Source organism: Athene noctua, unplaced genomic scaffold (genome assembly GCF_965140245.1).
Source record: "Athene noctua unplaced genomic scaffold, bAthNoc1.hap1.1 HAP1_HAP1_scaffold_600, whole genome shotgun sequence".
Classification (NCBI taxonomy): domain Eukaryota; kingdom Metazoa; phylum Chordata; class Aves; order Strigiformes; family Strigidae; genus Athene; species Athene noctua.
In genome coordinates, this window is record NW_027438046.1 from 21,642 (window position 1) to 31,877 (window position 10,236).

The window sequence follows — 10,236 nt, forward strand, 5'->3', positions numbered from 1 at the left end:
GATCTTTTACGGGATAAGCAAGAGTATAATTCCATTAGAGGAGAGAGCATTATGTTCAGACTATAAAACCACACCGGACTCACCAGTACATCAGTCATCAGAAACTGCTGCACAGAAATATCACCTGCTACTTTCAACTGGAGGGGGGGGGGGGGGGGGGGAGGCCGGGAAATCACATTACCGTCAATTTCAGGGACAAAATCTTCTAATTTTATATTTCTAATGAGATGCAGTCAGAGGAAAGGAGAGAGATGCTTCCCCCAGAGCATTTCTTCAAGTGAGTTCTCTTGAGGTTTTAGGTACAAGGATGACACACACACCTTTTAATAGGCCACATCTTCCCTCGGGTAGGATCCGTAAATAGCATTCCTGAAAAGCGAGAAGCCAAAGAACCAACAGGTGGCTGAGGCCGGTGCCTTCCTTTGGAGCCGTGGTCTTCTTTAACCTGGGCATGATGGTGTTTCATCAGAGAGCACGGCAGTCACACACCAGGTGCTCGAGTTACACTCGGCGGGATCCGAAGAACTAACCAAAGACCAAGAAGCAGACAAAATGAGAGCTTCAAGGCAATTGCACTAAACTAATCACGAGCTCCCAGAGGTGGGAGCCAGTGCTAAAGGAGATTACCTCCATTTTCAAAGGCTCTGCCGTCTGTGCTGGCAATATTCTCAATTGCTACTGCGTTTCCTGAAGGCTCTCCTTCTCTTTTGGCGTTACTCAGCGTGGTGGGAATTGTATTGCCATCACCCGGAAAGGCAAGAGAAAGAAGGGTTTAGCTGCTTGTGGGTAAGCACAGGGAACGGCACTGCCATTCTCACTGCTGAGCATCAGGGGGTAAATAAAATAACTGAATGCATTTGGACTGGGCTACCCAGAAAGAACAAGTTTTTCATCTTGTTTTCCAGCCAGGATGTCAGCTCTTGAAGAACAGTGCAACAGTTCTGTTTGCTTTTTCCCTTTGAGGAATTCATACTTCAAACCCCAGAGCAAAACCAAGTTACCAGCAAAGGGGTCAAAGGGAGGGCGATCAAACTGATTCTTCTCATCTTTATGTCTGTACAGAACCGAGAAGAAAGTCTTCTTTCGACTCTGCAGGACCACCAATTTCGGCGTACATCGTCTCCTGTGCCTTCCCTGCCAAGCCAGCGCCAAAGTTCACGGAAGTTACAGGTGGGCTCCTGCTTACATTGATCTCTTAAAATGCCTCAAACGTGCCTGTCTGGATTGTGCTGCTTTCCATCGGTCCCTGCAGCTGAAAACTCACTTATTTATGCCTGAATATGGGCAGGGGTCAATCTGATCCAGCATCATTTTCACCAACAGACTGATTGCCTCAGGATCCACAGACAGAAACGTGAAGCTTTAGAAAGCTTTACAACTGGTCAGACACAATAGTCACCAACACTAATTTAGCACCTTCCGAGCAGAAAGCAGTCCTCTGCCCCACAAACGGCGACAGATGCAGGAAATGGGCCACGGGGCACAAATATACTGATCCCCACTTTTTACAGCCTCTTTGATCTCTTCAGCAAACTCCTGCTATCAATTTAAAGGTAGCATACATTTTTGCAAATTAACGCAACACCCGAGTATTAATAAGATTCATTTTTAAGCCCGTTTGACAGAACAGGGGTAGTCCTTAGGCAGCGTACTCGGGTGCAAAACCAACCGCCCGGCACAAAACCACAAAGCTGCCTTGTGCCTGGTGCTTTCTTCACAAGCAGGGATAAAACAGGAGGCCGGCTTAGGCACTCCTTTCCTCTAAAAGCAACTGATGCCTTGGGGCAGACTTTCAACACAGGAACATCCCCTTTGTTCGAGTCAAGGATGTCCCCCACGGCGGGATCGCCTCACTGCGAAGGTCCCGTGAGCCCCCTGGGAACGCCACCAGTTTACAGATGATCTTTAAACGACCACAGAGGGAGTCTGGATTGAATACTAGCTGCTATTTCAGAGGTGGTGTGGGATCCACCCCATGCACTCCCTCCTTGGTCCTTCAGCTAACCTCACACTGAATTCACCTCTCAGGCTCAGAGAGCCTTTCCTGCCATTGCAGCTGTCATTAAGAAACAATGTCTATGTGTTTTCTACAGACAGATCCACATCAGGAGCCTCTACCTCAACCCCTGGGAGCAAAAGAAATCCAGAGGGAAAAACGAGCTCTCCCTTGAAAACCACCCTTCAGGTAACTGCTTGATACAATTCCCTCTTTCCAGTGAAAGCACCAGGCCCCTGCCCGCCTCTGTTTCAGACACCCCCCAGGCGGCCCCGCTGTCAGTGCTGCCCCGAGCTGACCCAGGGCACTTCCACACGCAGCATTAGGCCATTCTGACTCCGGTCGGAGATGCAAATCCTGCTGAGGCACCACAGGGATGCAAAGCACCTCAACCCACCTTCGGGAATCCCTCACCAGCCTTGCCACCATTTCTGCTTGCTTTGTGCAACCACCACCTGCTGCTCAAGCAGCTGCTTGGGAAGGTTTTAGAGGAAAAAGACTTGAATGGAACCTTTGGAAACGAGGGTCAATTAGATTAGGATGACATTTTTTTTTTCCCCCCTTGCTTTTACAAGCGTTCAAAGTGTACTTCTGAAAAGGTTTCCGAGAGAGAGAGCATGTTGTTTCCTTCTAGGAAATGACGCACACATAACGTTCTGTCTCTCTCTTTTGACCGCAGAGCCACCAAGACGTCCAGGTCCATAGGAAAGGAGACCGCCAGCCTCCACGCGGGAAAGCCAAGAAGCGAGGGCTGCAGTTTACAAGAACAGGAGAATCGGCAACCGGAAAACCCAAAGAAGATTATCTTACCAAGTCCGAAAAATCATGTCTACCCTAGAACGTTCAAAACTTCCCAACAGCCTTCAGTAAATGGACTACATTTAAATCAGTCAGGAAAATCGGAGAGAGGAAATTATTTTTACAGACTCTGTTTGAATAACGCAGAATTCCTTGTATGAATAAATATGTTGGCTTCACTTAGCAGTTTCAGAGAGCTTTTCATGTAAGCAGCAATAACGATGCATTCTAGAAAGTAGCTGGTTTGGTGCCAAAGCCAGATTTCTAGACGCTTTAGCTGTCTGCCAGACGTCTGGGGGCTCAGTCTGAGCTTCCTCCTGAGATTCTGACCTTTGAGCAGGGCAGCAGAACCGTGTTACAAACCAAACGAGCTTCACAACCAAACTCCCCGAATGAGCTGAAAGAGGTTTGACACACATTTTGAACTAAAGGAGCAAAGATGGGGGAAAGACCAAGATCAGAGCGAGAGGAAGGCTGAGAAGAAGGCTACTTTAATGTTGCCTTCTGAAGAAACCAACCTCACACCCAGCTGTCACCTAGATGTGATGTCTAGCTTTGTCGCAGGCCTTTCCCCTTTTGGCGTTTACCGGACCTTTGGTCGTTCTTAGAACATCCTCACTTTGGGAGGAGAGCCCTTCAGACTCCTTTCTGTAGCTCTGGGATCCAGCACTTATCCGGGTGGCACTTGTCACTGGGAACGTCCAAGTCTTTTTCTTCCTTGGAGCTTTCTCCTCACTGTGACTGTTTAGAACATGGGGATGGATCAGATCCCTTCCAGGGTGCCTTCGAGCTGAAATGATTCTATCCTTCTCCCAGAAATACAGCTCTCATACAGCTCTCTACCCTACTTTACAGAGAGTATCTGGCAGAAACCGCAGGTGGTCATGATGTCCTTTTTCTTCTCTTTAGAAATCTAATGGGGACGGTTCAGTCTGAGGAGGAGAAGGCTGAGGGCAGACCTCAGCACTCTCTACAACTCCCTGAAAGGACAGTGGAGAGAGCCTGGTGCTGGTCTCTTCTCACAGGTCATTAGCGACAGAACAAGAGGGAATGGCTTTCAACTGCAACAGGGAGGTTTACACTGGACATTCGGAGAAAAGGGTTCCCAGAAAGAGAGCTCAGACAGGGGAATAGGCTGCCCAGGGAAGGGCTGGAGTCACCATCCCTGGAGGTGTTGAAGGGTCGTTTGGATGAGACCTCGGGGGCTATGGTGCAGGGGAGAACTTTGCACCATAGTGGGGCTGAGGGTTGGACTCGATGATCCCAAGGGGTTTTTTCAACCTGAACGGTTCTGGGATCCTGTGAAATTTAGAGAGGCTATAGGGATTGTAAACAGGCGTGCAGTTAGGTCTCGCTTTCCTTAACTGAGAGAAGAATAGAAACGTCTATAGAGTATCTGCTTTAGCCGAGAGTTAGAACATGTCAAAAAAACAGAGAGAAACACCTTTTTGAAAGCAAGGACACTAAGCGTCTCAAAAATGTTTCCTCCCCTCGAACTAGACACCGCCCTTTCCACCTGTGGGACCCGACGCCTTGCGGCAACACCTTCTATGTCGTCTGCCTGAGGCAATTTACAATCTGACCCAGAGGGATGCTGTGCCCAGTTAGATAAGGCCCGGCCTAGCCCTTATCTAAGAGTGCAGCAACAAGTTCTCAGGTGAACATCCCTTCTGTCTCACAGTGGAAATGAGGAATCGAGATGGCTTCTTTGGGAAAATCCTCTAAGAGCTCAAAGGACCAAAACGGGGTGACTTTTCCACCGACGGGAGGTGCAGGGGGTGCTGGGCCAGAGTCGCAGGCCCATTCGCTGCCGCACAACTTGGGGCTCCTCCCAGCATCTGAATGGCTGTAGCACGAGCTACACTGTCCTCCTTGCCTTTTAAATGGCATCTCAGAAAACCAGCATCCGAAAAGACGCTTTATACAAGCCCAGTGCCTTTCCAAACCGGGATCATGGAGAACTAGCACCTCCTGAGGCAATTGCACCCACCACCCTCCCCCGAAAAGCCACCCCAACAAGCCAAAGCCCGAAGGAAATCATTTTCTAGCGTCTTAGCGTGCCGACATGCCCAGCACAGGATCGGCCTGCGCGAGAGGCCCAGCTCAAGGGAAAGACACCCACCGTGGCGTCTGCAGAGTTGTTTCTCCCGCAGATTCTCGCTCCTCTCTCCGGCTGCTGCTGCCCAGCAGTTTTCCCCCCTTCTCAAATATCTTATCCCAGAAGCGCTCCCACCGGCGCTGATGGGCGCAGCCCTGGCCGGCAGCGGGTCCATCTTGGAGCTGCCTGGCATTGCCTCTGCCGGACGCGGGGGAAGCTTCAGGCCCCTTCTCACAGAAGCCGCCCCTGTAGCCCCTCCGCTACCAAAACCGTGTCCCGCAAACACCACACGCAGTTAATTCTTCCTGACCGTACCTTCTCCTGTGCCTCCTTCAGGCACAGCTGACCAGCTACAAAGAGCCCCTGTGTGGAAAGCTCTCGGCAGGGTTAACACATCCTGCCCGTGGATGCTGCTGCCCACTGACAGTTCATCGTTCGTGGCCGTCACCTGCTTTCCCAAATTCTCCTCCTATGCTATGAACCACTAGGCTCTGTCTTGAATTCTGCCTTTGATCTCCCTCCCTTCTCTTGGGCTCCATCTCTAGCGTATTACTCTTTCACCTCTCTTTGGAGGCTGTGGAGCCTTTCCCTTTCTGCCCTTGCTTTGACTTCTTACTCCTAAGTTCCCAGGTTTCGCCCTAACAGTGCTCTCAAGCGTTCATCTCCCAGTCACTGATGGCAGGCAGTGGGGTAAATGGGACCCCACGTCCTGAGGAGAACAGGATGCCTCACCGTGTTCCAACGCTAAAACTCCATTTCCCCCCCCCCCCCTCGCTACTTTTTGTGCAGGGGCAGCCTAGCCCCTGAACGGGACCACAGGTCTTCATTAGGGACACAGGTGCACGCTCTTCTTTCTGCTTTAGCCCTGCCAGTGGACATCGCAGAAGCAAGAAGCAGCTCTGCACCCCAGCAGGGGAAGCAGCTAACAGCTAACCGCGCACTGACAGGGAACAGCAACTTTCTCAATCCAAAGAGGGAGGGAGAGTACGAGAAACACGGGGTAAAAGGATTTGGGTTAAAGAAAGAGTCAGAGAAGACCGTTTGCCTCGGTGGTATCAAAGATTTGTTTCCAAGACACTGTGAGTTCCTACAGCAAGAAGTGGGGCACTATTTAAGCCCCGCCAAATGGGTTTCTTCCCTTTGACGGTAAAGAAGCACCAGAACGGGAGACCCTCTGACAGGCTCCGGTTTTCCCGACTTTATTGGGGAGCAAGGGAGAAAAAGGAAGGGGTTCCAGCTGGACAGGTTACAGAGCGCCATGCTGTTGACGGCACGCGCTGGAGGTGCCCTTGGCAACCGCTGGAGGGTAACATTCTAAAGCCCCTAGCAACTGCCTTCGCTGGTTCCACAAGCCTGCAGAAGGTACCACCTCCTCCCTTCAAGCCCCTTTCACTGCTGGCTGGAGTTTCTGTTTCAAGAAAGAAGCAGACATCAGCTTCCAGAGGTGCAGTTTTTGAGAGGAGCTACTGCTTTCACAGGATAAGATCGCCTGCCGTTAGGAGCACAGACCAGAAGCAGCCTCAGCGGGGAAAATGGGCACACTTGGGAATGACCCCTACTTCCGCTTTCATCCCCCCTACGCACAGGTAAATGCTGTAGATTTTACAGGGCCTTGTAACCTGGATTCTCTGGACAGACCGTGCTGAAAGGGAGCCTTACTGTCTCCAGTCTGAAGTTGCTATGACCCCTCTCTCTGGGTCATGGCAGCACCTGTCCATCAAACTGCTGATTTTTGCAAGTGCAAAGAGCTAACATCATCTAAACTACAGACAATTTCTCCTGTGAGCTGGGTTCAGATACTCAAGGAAGACGTAAAAGTTAAAAATCGTGCATAGAGATCACCCAGCGCTTTCTTAGCGAATTGACATGACGCTGATTCTGAGAAAAACTGGCATGTTGAGAGGTTCTGCTCACAGCAACTGCCTGGATCCCCGTAAAGTCACTTACTTCAGAGAAAGACCTTCCAAACGGGTCCGTCCGCCAAAGAAATACTATTCTATTGCACCGAGTAAAAACCCAAGGGTGGGTGTAGGGCTCTTGGTTATTGCGTCCGCTTCGGCCTCGGGGATTGAGGCGTTCACGCCTGGGAGATGGGCTTTGGCCCCAGACCCCAGCCTGTCTCAGGGCATGGCCCGCTTGTGCTGCCTACAGTCCAAAAGCGGCGGGTTGGGGAGATGCTGCTCCTAGACCCAGCTGTTCATGCCTGCACCCAAGTGAAACTTACCTTCAAGTACACAAGGATCTTCAAGCGGGACTTTGCTTTCCTTCAAAAAACCACACAGAAACTCATTCAGAATTTACCCTCAACCTGGCATTTTCAGCTCTCAGCTGGGATGAAGCTCAGCACACCACCTACTAAACCATTTAGGCCATTTTTATTGTGCCATTTACAACACCTGAAAACTCCTTTCTCCTGCAGCAAAAGTACCACAACATCTCCTGTTTCTGGGAAAAACAACCCCGAGGCTGCCTGAGGATCAGCTGTGCCTTCCATCACAGCAAACCCCGATACATCAACGGACTTTTTTTGCCACCTACTAACAGTGAGTAGAAAGATCTTACCAACCATTTGTTCGCTCGACTAAGGACATACGCAAAAATGTCCTTCCAGTGCTGCCAGAACCTAGAGTAAGGTCAAGAAATGCACCCTGGCAAATCAGTCAGCTAAGATCTGCTATCGCAGCAAGGACAAGGCAAGGCACAACCTCTCTGTGTAAAGAGGCCTTCAGTGTCAGAAGGACTGCAGAACTGTACCTGCTGCTCTCAACCCTCATCTGACATTCTAGTTCCCTCCTAACAAAACAAACAAACACCACGTTCTCTTCTGCAGATGCCCCACTGCAACAGGCTGCCCACCATCCAGGCCCTCATCAGCAACCCCACAGAAACCAACACAAGACTCGACTGCCAATTCACCCGCCGCTCATCATAAACCTCGAGGATGATGAGGACGACGAAGACGACGAGGAAGAGGAGGAGAACTGTAAACAAGTTTTTTTCTTTCTTTTACAAGGAAGTAGAAGGGGGGGGCGGGGGGGGGTGGGTGTGTTTGACACCTCAGAGCTCATTTATTCGAATAACGGTGACAATTGTAGAAAAGAGCTGTTGACAGGTTTTTGAAAGAGTTTCCAGCTAATCCCCAAGTTACTGGAACCGGCAGTCACCAGGTGGGAGCGAGGCAACATTCCCTAACTCCTGGGCAATGCCTGGCTGTATAGTTCAACAGCGGGATAATTCCTCTTTTTCCCATTAAATAGAGCTGAAGTCACAGGTTTGTTCACCAAAGACAGTGCTCTGACTTCCACTTAAATAATCCCTTCAACTGCTTTCCTCAACTCTGTAGGCAGTCTCATGTTATTGCAGAAAGTTATCCTTAAATCCAGCAAAGAGAATCCATACAACACTCTCCGCAGAAGCTGAATGTCTGTGTCTGTGTTTTTATACGTACAGAGAGAGATTCAGGTTTTCGTTTTTTAAAATGTAGTTCAACTGTTGGATGTATCTCCCTCGGAGATGCCAGATTCACAGGGAAGGAACGAATTGCACGTTCCCGGAGAGCGGGAGCGCGACCTCCTCTCACGTGCGCACTCCGCAAACCGCTGTGCTCCTTCCTTCCCGGGCAGCCCCAAGCTGCTCGTCACTTTCCCCTGCCCTTCAGGCTGGCTGGCAGGGCTGCCTGTTCAGGCTTCCTAACTCGCTTCCAGCCCCAGGAACCTCAACAATACAAGAAGCAGGGCTCTTCTCATCTTAGCAGCCTTACCTGAGACAGCCAAGGAGCACTCCCTTCGCCAGCTCCGCTGGCAGACACTGCCCGAGAGGAACTCTGCGCAGAGGGTTTCTGACAAGCGCTCCCTGCTGACATGTTTCATCACAACATTTCCTTTGGGGGGGGGGGAAAAGAAGGATCATGAGTACTGAAGATGGCTTGGCATCAGTTTACATCAACCAACGTTTGCTTCTTAATAGGTGTCGTGACTGCAAGTCCACTGCGCTTGCAAATACCTCACAGCAAGGAATCCACTTTCTGGCCAGAAGCAGAGCTTGCAGCCAGAAAAAAAGAAGGGCTCTGACCAAAGTGAAATTCCTTATGGTGGCTGGTTATGAAGAATTGCCAAAGGTCTTTGTAGAGCTGTCTAGTAACCCTTGAAAAATATTTCCTACAGATGTTCCTGACCGGGTGCCCAAGACTGCTGAAGAGATCGAAGAGGAAAGGGCAATAAAGGAAATATGCTATAAATCTGGTAAATACAAACTTAGTCACTCTTGCCTAAACAGCAGTTCTGACAAGAGAGTGAACTTTGTTGGGTTTTTTTTTCCCTCCTGGGCTGTGTCTAGGAGAGTATTACAGGATTCAGCCCCCTCGTGAACACCCCTCAACAACAACCGTGTCTTCCCCTCGGGAAAAAGAGCTGTCCCCCGTGGAAGCTACCCTCCCGGACTTGCAGAAAGGCAAGTACTTTTCATCTTCTTGCACAATGGTTACCACTTTTTAAATTACTGTTACAGGGAGAAACTATCACAGAGTTTGCCCCTCCTCCCCACTTTTTAGATTTCGTGTCGATAAAAGACAGGAATTTCCACACACACCCCCCCGCCCCCCCCCATCTCTCTCTCTTTCTCTCCTGTCACTGTATCGAGTGTAGGTGGAAAAGGTAGAAATGGGCTATTAATCCTATGTGTACTTTCCCGAGATACAAGGATCGAGATTTGTGTGGCCTAGTTTTAGCCGTCCTAAGGTAGGAACGTAGTTTCCATTCCCCATCAGGCCGTGCAGGCACTCTTACGGGGCTCTTTATTGCATCGTCAGACAGTGCCAAAGAAAGGGCAGACCAGTCCCTTTCCCAGAGGTGCTCTGTGCTCTCTGCTCGCTGGCTTGGGTCTCTAGATGACGAAATGCAGCCACACATCAAGCTTTTCTCCAACTCAACTCAGATTAAATAAATCCCCCCTTCAAGTGCCTTCTAACAGAGAGTAAGAAACCAGTTCCATTTTGGTTGGAATGCTAGGCTTTACTCAACAGAAGGCAGGACAAAGAAATACCAACTCAGAAATATTTACCTCCTCTAGTTTGTTTCTCCTTCATTCCTGAGCAAGTGGCGTGACTGGAAAAAAAACAAAATTCTGTGTTAGATCTTTTACGGGATAAGCAAGAGTATAATTCCATTAGAGGAGAGAGCATTATGTTCAGACTATAAAAACACACCGGACTCACCAGTACATCAGTCATCAGAAACTGCTGCACAGAAATATCACCTGCTACTTTCAACTGGAGGGGGGGGGGGGGGGGGGGGAGGCCGGGAAATCACATTACCGTCAATTTCAGGGACAAAATCTTCTAATTTTA

The 10,236-nt window shown here is 49.8% G+C and overlaps 1 long non-coding RNA gene across 1 annotated transcript; it reads right to left on the bottom strand.

Moving 5' to 3' along the window:
- Positions 1–326: 326 nt before the first annotated feature.
- LOC141955774 (uncharacterized) lies at positions 327–9,996 on the bottom strand. The gene is made up of 3 exons (XR_012632743.1): positions 9,951–9,996; positions 8,653–8,772; positions 327–525 (listed from the first exon to the last, which is right to left on the bottom strand). It is a non-coding gene; the product is annotated as an uncharacterized LOC141955774 (long non-coding RNA).
- Between the last annotated feature and the right edge of the window lie 240 nt (positions 9,997–10,236).